Source organism: Coregonus clupeaformis, unplaced genomic scaffold (assembly GCF_020615455.1).
Source record: "Coregonus clupeaformis isolate EN_2021a unplaced genomic scaffold, ASM2061545v1 scaf2286, whole genome shotgun sequence".
Taxonomy (NCBI): domain Eukaryota; kingdom Metazoa; phylum Chordata; class Actinopteri; order Salmoniformes; family Salmonidae; genus Coregonus; species Coregonus clupeaformis.
Genome location: NW_025535740.1, coordinates 689 through 9,320, shown reverse-complemented (window position 1 = coordinate 9,320; position 8,632 = coordinate 689). Strand labels below are relative to the sequence as shown.

The following is an 8,632-nucleotide window of genomic DNA, read 5'->3' as shown; positions in this document are numbered from 1 at the left end:
GAGGGAACAACTCTTGGTACACTATATAAAGTCAATGTGTCACTCACTCTGAAAGGGACACAGAAACGTATCCACTTTGTGACACAAACTGAAGAAGCTCAACCCTTGCTTACATTTCCAATATATATATATATATATATATATATATTTGAGTCTTGTTGGGGGGAAGAGGGCATATCCTATGTTGATTTATGACAAGTTCATTGACTAGGGCCCTATAAAATAGGCGTTGCGGACCGAATCACGGAATCCAGACATTAAACCGAAATGCAACAATATTCAAACATTTATTGAACTTAGTAAGAAATCAACTAAATCTATTCAACTTGTTAGAAAACACATTAATGAGAGAGGGATCACGTGACCCTTGAACGAGATGGCCGCATGAACTAGGAGCTCCGCACAAGTAGTTTCCAATTCCTAATCTTACCTCCACTTCAAGTTTAAACTCATTTAGCTTTAGTCAAAAAGTCATGGCGGCTTCAAAAGGCAACACTACAGGGGACATTTTTACCCGGACTCGAGTACTAGCGACGGAAAAAGCCTCCAAGAAGCAGCTAGCTTCAGAAAAAGCTAGCGCCATTAGCCAGGAGAAAGAGGACCCGTCCCCCCCCGAGGCCCAACGAATGCCAACCTCGCACTCTGTCGAAGACATCTTTTCTGAGCTGAGATCCCAACGTACAGAACTCAACACTAAACTAGATGCCATTAACGCTCAGCTCAGTGCGATAGGGGGCAAGGTGACAATCCTGGAAAATGCCTTGCCTGACATAAACAACAAGATAACCATAAACGCGGGGCGCCTGGACGAGGCAGAGGGGCGAATCCTATCCACGGAAAACTTATTGACAGACGCCATGGAAACAATAGCATATGCTAAAAAAAAATAGAGCAGCTGGAAGAGAAAACAGAGGACCTGGAAAACAGGGGGCGAAGGAATAATTGTGTTCTATTAAATCTGGGCGAAAAAGAAGAGGGAAACATGCCACTGATCCGCTACCTGCAAGACAAACTTCCCGAGTGGCTCCACCTGTCCACCGACAGGCCCATAGAACTCGAGAGAGCTCACCGAGCACTGAGGCCCCCACCAGCAGCCAGACAACCACCGCGCCCAATCACCATACGTTTCCTGAGATTCACCGACAAGGAACGAGTCCTACAGGCGGCGAAAACCAACACCATTACAGTGGGAAACGCCAAACTCACCTTACTCCAGGACCTGTCAGCTGGAATACGCCGAAAGCGCCGAGAGTTTGACGAGGTGAAGAAATGCTCCATTGACCGAGGCATCTTTAGGGGATTCAAATACCCAAACGAGCTCAGGATTCTTCACCAAGGAGCCCTGCGACACTTCAAAACTCCCGAAGAGGCGAAACGTTTTTTGAAAGACAACCCCGGTCAATGAGAAATGGACCGCGATTAATGCGATTACTGTTATTACTAAAGGAGGTAAGACAACATATAGCCGATATCCAAAGACCCACCGCCCTGCTAAATTTCATTATAGCCGTCCAATCTATATTTATGTTCCTTTAGCTGAGAGGGATAGGCCCCATATTATAACTTAGGCCTACTGTATGTAGGCTGGGCTATTGATTTTATTTTCTCCCTTTCTTAATGTGGTCTGGACGGGGGCTACGTTGTCAGTTACTCAATGCGGGCGGAGAGGATGAGGCATTTCTTTGGTGGGGGGGGGAGACGTTGTGCGTTGCTAACTGTTCCCGGACTTTTTTTTTGTTGGAACACAGAATTGTGACTGAGCGGGGAGGTAATAGATCCAACGGGATATGTCGAGTTGTTTGGGAACTCGGCTGGGGTGTTCAGAGATTGTTATTTTATGTAAACCATTTATTTTCCTTTTATGTGAACGCAGCTGTAACTACGATCCACCTTTACCCAGAGATGACTTGCACTAAAGTTCGATTACTGTTCGATGATGATGACTAGTACCTTAAATCTATTGACATGGAACTGCCACGGTCTAGGCCATGCAATAAAACGGAAAAAGATACTATGTGCTCTAAAAAAGGAAAAAGCAGACATCGCGCTATTGCAAGAGACACACCTCTGTGATGCTGAACATGCCAAACTCCGCAGAGCTTGGGTGGGACAGGTGTATTTCTCATCTTTCAAATCCAACAGTAGAGGTACAGCAATACTTATCCATAAGAATGTTCCATTCATAATTGACAAAAACATATCTGATCCGGAGGGGAGATTTATCTTGATAACTGGGTCACTGTATGGGCAACCAATTACTATCTTAAACATATACGCCCCTAACACAGATACTCCTGCTTTTATGTCGAAAATGATAACTCTGTTCAATGAGCATTGTGTTTCCTTTGGAGTGTTGGCCGGAGATTTTAATTGTACCCTGAACCCAACCCTAGACAAATCATCTCAAATCACCACCACAAATCCTAGATCTGCAAAGATGTTGAACTCTCTTACTAAAGAGATGGGACTGATAGATATCTGGAGAGAGACTAATAGCTCAGCTATGGACTATACATACTACTCTAATGTCCATAACACCTACTCCCGTATAGATTACATTTTTATCCCAAAGAGTTTCATAAATTCAGCCACGTGTACAATCGGACCCATAGCGCTTTCGGATCACGCCTTTGTCCACCTCCGCTTTGACCTCTGCAAAAACATCCCGAGATCAAAGAGCTGGAAATTCAACACCTCCATGCTATCAAACGAAGCATTCCATACATTGGTAACTACATGGATAGACAACTACACACAAGACAACAAAGATTCTCCTGTTTCTCCGGCCACAATGTGGGACGCTGCTAAAGCCACACTAAGAGGTCATCTAATTGCATATGCTTCCTCTAAGAAAAAAGCAATGGAAGCACACAGGCTAGATCTGGAGAGGGAGCTGGAACGCTGTGAAAAAGTACATAAACAATCCCCAGACAGCACCTCCTGGAGTCAACTTAAAGCAGCCAAAGCCAAACTGAATTTGGACTATACTCGGGAGATAAAAAAAAGTTTTCTTTACTAAACAGAAATACCATGAGTATAGCAATAGGCCTAGTAGATTGCTTGCTTATCAATTAAAAAAAGAGCAGTCAGAGCGTACAATTATGGCTATCCGAACAGCAGAGGATGAGGTCACATATGATCCAAAAAAGATCAATTTAACTTTTCATGATTTTTACTGCAAACTATATACCTCTGAGAGAAAACACACGGAGGCAGAACTCCACTCCTTCCTAGAGGGAATCTCGCTACCTAAACTATCAGAGACCGACCAAGAAGATCTCAACTCCCCCTTCACTCCTGAGGAGATCCTGGAGGCAATTACCTCCATGCCACCTAACAAGTCCCCAGGCCCAGATGGATTCCCCAGAGAGTTCTACAAAGCTTTTTGGCCCCAGCTTAGCCCTATTTTCATGCCAATGCTGGAGGATTTTTGCAAAAACGGAGTTCTCCCAGACTCAATGCACACAGCTCGCATTACAGTGTTGCTCAAAAAAGACAAGGATCCCCTATCCTGCTCCTCCTTCCGGCCCATAAGCTTGTTGGATTTCGACTACAAAATAATCACCAAATTGCTCGCCAAAAGACTAAACACTCTTCTTCCCAAAATAATAAAAGCGGACCAGACGGGATTTATTAGAGACAGATACTCTTCTGATAACATTCGCCGTCTTTTTGATATTATTGATCAAGTAAACGCACAGAAGACCCCTGTCCTGCTGGCTTCACTGGATGCTGAGAAGGCGTTCGACAGGATGGAGTGGAGCTTTCTGTTCTCAGTCTTAGAGAAGTTCAACATGGGCCCAAACTTTATTAAATGGATCAAATCACTATACTCTCATCCAAATGCCATGGTGACTACTAACGGACTGAACTCTGACAGATTCCCTTTGGGACGGGGCACAAGACAAGGGTGCTCGCTGTCCCCCCTGCTCTACTTGTTGGGGGCGGAGCCTCTGGCAGAGTTGATAAGGAGCAATCCAAGTATTATGGGTGTTCCTGCAGGCGGCCTGCAGCATAAGATTTCGCTTTACGCGGATGATGTCTTGCTCTACATATCCAACCCTGAGAAATCCCTTCCTCCCATCTTAGATACAATTGCTCAGTATGGCACGTTTTCAGGTTATAAGATTAATTTTAACAAATCCACTGTCTGCCCTCTCAATATTATACTCACCAGTTCTATGAAGACACTATGCCCATTCCAATGGAAGACACAGGGGTTTCAATACCTTGGGATATTCATAACACCAGATCTGAATAGGCTTTTCAAAGAGAATTATCTTCCACTCCTGGATCAAATCAAGAACAACCTCCAAACCTGGATCTCCCTCCCAATTAGCTTAGTAGGAAGAATTAATGTAATCCGTATGAACATCCTCCCTAGACTGAACTATTTATTTCAGATGCTCCCATGCTATCTCCCAGCTTCCTTTTTCAAAACAATTAACCAAAGCATCACCAAATTTATATGGGGCAATAAAAAACCTAGGATCAAGCTTTCCACTCTATCGAAACCTGAATCTAAGGGTGGTCTTGCCCTTCCCTCCCCTTCAATTGTACTACTGGTCTGCCCAAATCCGCAACATGCTAACATGGATCACAAACAGACAAGAGTCAACGTGGAGCCAGATAGAAGCCCAATCTTGTGGTTCATTGCCACTAAGCTCAACTATATTCATTGATAACTTTAGTGAAGTGGGCAACATAGCCAAAACATTTGTGATTTACAGTACCCTACGAGCGTGGAGGGACTGTAAGAAATACTTGGGCATCTCCTCCCAAATATGTTCTCACTCGCCTATAGTAGGCAACCCAGACTTGCCAAAAGCCCTGAGAGATGCCAACTTTAATCTTTGGCATACTCTAGGAATCAGGACCTTTTCAGACCTATTTCATCAGAAGACCACTACACTGAAATCCTTTCAAGAGCTCTGCAATGAATTCAATGTGCCAAGATCCCATTTTTTTAATATCTACAAATTAGACATGTCATCTCCTCATTTACTTCCAAGAGGAGGTTTAGAACTCAGTTGAATGAAGTTGAAACCCTTCTTGTCACAGCACAATCCATTAAAGGCAAAATATCCTATATCTATAGACTCCTTTCTGAGAAAGGAGGATCCTCCTTTACTCCTTTGAAAATAATATGGGAAAAGGACCTTGGTCTGACTATCAGTGATGAGTTATGGGCGGAGGTTTGCGACAGGGTATACTGCTCCTCTACTAATGTAAAAATGAAAGAATCTAATTACAAATTTTTGTACAAATTTTATTACACTCCCCTGAGACTCCATAAAATGAAAACAGACATTTCTCCTAATTGTAATAGATGTACCTCTGAAAGTGGAACCTATATGCATGTATTTTGGAGCTGCAGAGAGATTGCCAGATTTTGGCAATCTATACATACTGCTGCACAGAAAATACTAGATGTACAGTTTGATATGACCCCGTGTCTCTATCTTCTTAATGCCCAGCAGGACTTTGTTCTTGATCCTGACAGAGAAAATTTGCTCATGACCATTACATACTTTGCTAAGAAATGTATTCTTCTATTGTGGGCCTCTAATACTTCTCCTACATTTAAAATGTGGATTGACCAGATTGTTGACTTTCTCCCTCTTGAAAAGCTCACTTATGACCTCCACAAGAGACAGCCCAAGTTTGATAGACTCTGGTCTCCACTACTCAACTATATTTCAAATTGGACAGAGTGAATGGGGGAATCAGGGAGATGGGCAGATGCGTGTTGTGTAAGGTGCTGTAAAACCTAAAAACTAATTATTGGCTCGTCATCTCAGCTAAGGCTGGAAATAGCTAATAAGAACCTTGATAGTGCTGCTGCAAGTTCTATAATTTAAATTTTGTTATAATTATTATTTGTGTGTGTATGTATGTATGTATGTATGTATGTATGTATGTAGGTATATATATGTATGTATATATATATACATATATAAAACAATTTTTTATTATTATTATTATTATTTTTTTTATTTTTTTTTATTCACATCTGTGAATGTGGAATGTGTTTGGTTGGTTGATTGAAAACTTAATAAAACTTTAAATTGAAAAAAAACAAAAAATAATTTAAAAATAATTAAAAATATATTAAAAAAAATCTTTAATTTGCCCAAGTCAATCATAAGACATGAACAAAATGCATCAGTGATTCGTATTTCCATGAACTTTCTGGCACGGCACAGGAATGCCCCTGTCTGTGTGCATGTGTGCGGTGCGCGCGTATGTCTACACTTTGTGTAGCCGTTAGCGATGATGCTAATGATAACCTTCTTCTGGTAGGGAAGGAATGGCTTTCCCCAAAACCTTCGCAAGTAAATGTTAACTACAAAGTAGCCTATGCCTGCCTGGAAGAATTATACCGTGATCATTTGCATCACTCCAGTGGCCATTTGTTCTACAGAAACACCGCTTAACCAAACAAAGGTCTCTTCCTGGTGCACGCTTGCATTTAAGGGTAACTACACCCCAAAATCTAAATGTCTTACATTTTTCCCAGACCTCACAAATGGTCACCTGATAGGGTTTAAACATTGTTGTGGACATAGAACATCCAATTGTGCTGTTTTGCTATTAAAAAGGTGTACTTTTGAGAGCGAAAACCTGCCAAAACAGGGACAAACGGTCAACGGGGAAATCTAAACAGAGAAAAGGGAACTTGGGAATTAACGGAATCAGGCAAAACATTGAAGGGATTTTATAGTGCCCTAATGGACTACAGACATTGACTGTCTCCTAGACTGAAAACAAAGGCTGCATGTACTGCCTATATTTTGATGGAAACGCACTGTCCATTATTTGATTTGATCAGGGCAGGGCAGCACACACAAACTGCATTTAGTCCAATAACAATCCATGATATTATTAGGGTGATAAATAAAAGGCAGTTGCTCCATGACACAAGAGCACGCTCTACTGGGACAAAAAGCTTACAGCACCTTGTATTCCCAGGCGGTCTCCCATCCAAGTACTAACCAGGCCCGACCCTGCTTAGCTTCCGAGATCGGACAAGATCGGGCGTATTCAGGCTGGTATGGCCGTAAGCGAGGGAACAACTCTTGGTACACTATATAAAGTCAATGTGTCACTCACTCAGAAAGGGACACAGAAACGTATCCACTTTGTGACACAAACTGAAGAAGCTCAACCCTTGCTTACATTTCCAATATATATATATATATATATATATATATTTGAGTCTTGTTGGGGGAAGAGGGCATATCCTATGTTGATTTATGACAAGTTCATTGACTAGGGCCCTATAAAATAGGCGTTGCGGACCGAATCACGGAATCCAGACATTAAACCGAAATTCAACAATATTCAAACATTTATTGAACTTAGTAAGAAATCAACTAAATCTATTCAACTTGTTAGAAAACGCATTCATTTGCCCAAGTCAATCATAAGACATGAACAAAATGCATCAGTGATTCGTATTTCCATGAACTTTCTGGCACGGCACAGGAATGCCCCTGTCTGTGTGCATGTGTGCGGTGTGCACGTATGTCTACACTTTGTGTAGCCGTTAGCGATGATGCTAATGATAACCTTCTTCTGGTAGGGAAGGAATGGCTTTCCCCAAAACCTTCGCAAGTAAATGTTAACTACAAAGTAGCCTATGCCTGCCTGGCAGAATTATACCGTGATCATTTGCATTACTCCAGTGGCCATTTGTTCTACAGCAACACCGCTTAACCAAACAAAGGTCTCTTCCTGGTGCACGCTTGCATTTAAGGGTAACTACACCCCAAAATCTAAATGTCTTACATTTTTCCCAGACCTCACAAATGGTCACCTGATAGGGTTTAAACATTGTTGTGGACATAGAACATCCAATTGTGCTGTTTTGCTATTAAAAAGGTGTACTTTTGAGAGCGAAAACCTGCCAAAACAGGGACAAACGGTCAACGGGGAAATCTAAACGGAGAAAAGGGAACTTGGGAATTAACGGAATCAGGCAAAACATTGAAGGGATTTTATAGTGCCCTAATGGACTACAGACATTGACTGTCTCCTAGACTGAAAACAAAGGCTGCATGTACTGCCTATATTTTGACGGAAACGCACTGTCCATTATTTGATTTGATCAGGGCAGGGCAGCACACACAAACTGCATTTAGTCCAATAACAATCCATGATATTATTAGGGTGATAAATAAAAGGCAGTTGCTCCATGACACAAGAGCACGCTCTACTGGGACAAAAAGCTTACAGCACCTTGTATTCCCAGGCGGTCTCCCATCCAAGTACTAACCAGGCCCGACCCTGCTTAGCTTCCGAGATCGGACAAGATCGGGCGTATTCAGGCTGGTATGGCCGTAAGCGAGGGAACAACTCTTGGTACACTATATAAAGTCAATGTGTCACTCACTCAGAAAGGGACACAGAAACGTATCCACTTTGTGACACAAACTGAAGAAGCTCAACCCTTGCTTACATTTCCAATATATATATATATATATATTTGAGTCTTGTTGGGGGGGGGCATATCCTATGTTGATTTATGACAAGTTCGTTGACTAGGGCCCTATAAAATAGGCGTTGCGGACCGAATCACGGAATCCAGACATTAAACCGAAATTCAACAATATTCAAACATTTATTGAAC

At 42.0% G+C, this 8,632-nt stretch overlaps 2 non-coding genes across 2 annotated transcripts; both read right to left on the bottom strand.

Moving 5' to 3' along the window:
• Positions 1-6,947: 6,947 nt before the first annotated feature.
• Positions 6,948-7,066, bottom strand: LOC123488423. Its single transcript, XR_006660069.1, has one exon. It is a non-coding gene; the product is annotated as a 5S ribosomal RNA (ribosomal RNA).
• Positions 7,067-8,229: 1,163 nt separating this feature from the next.
• LOC123488422 lies at positions 8,230-8,348 on the bottom strand. Its single transcript, XR_006660068.1, has one exon. It is a non-coding gene; the product is annotated as a 5S ribosomal RNA (ribosomal RNA).
• Between the last annotated feature and the right edge of the window lie 284 nt (positions 8,349-8,632).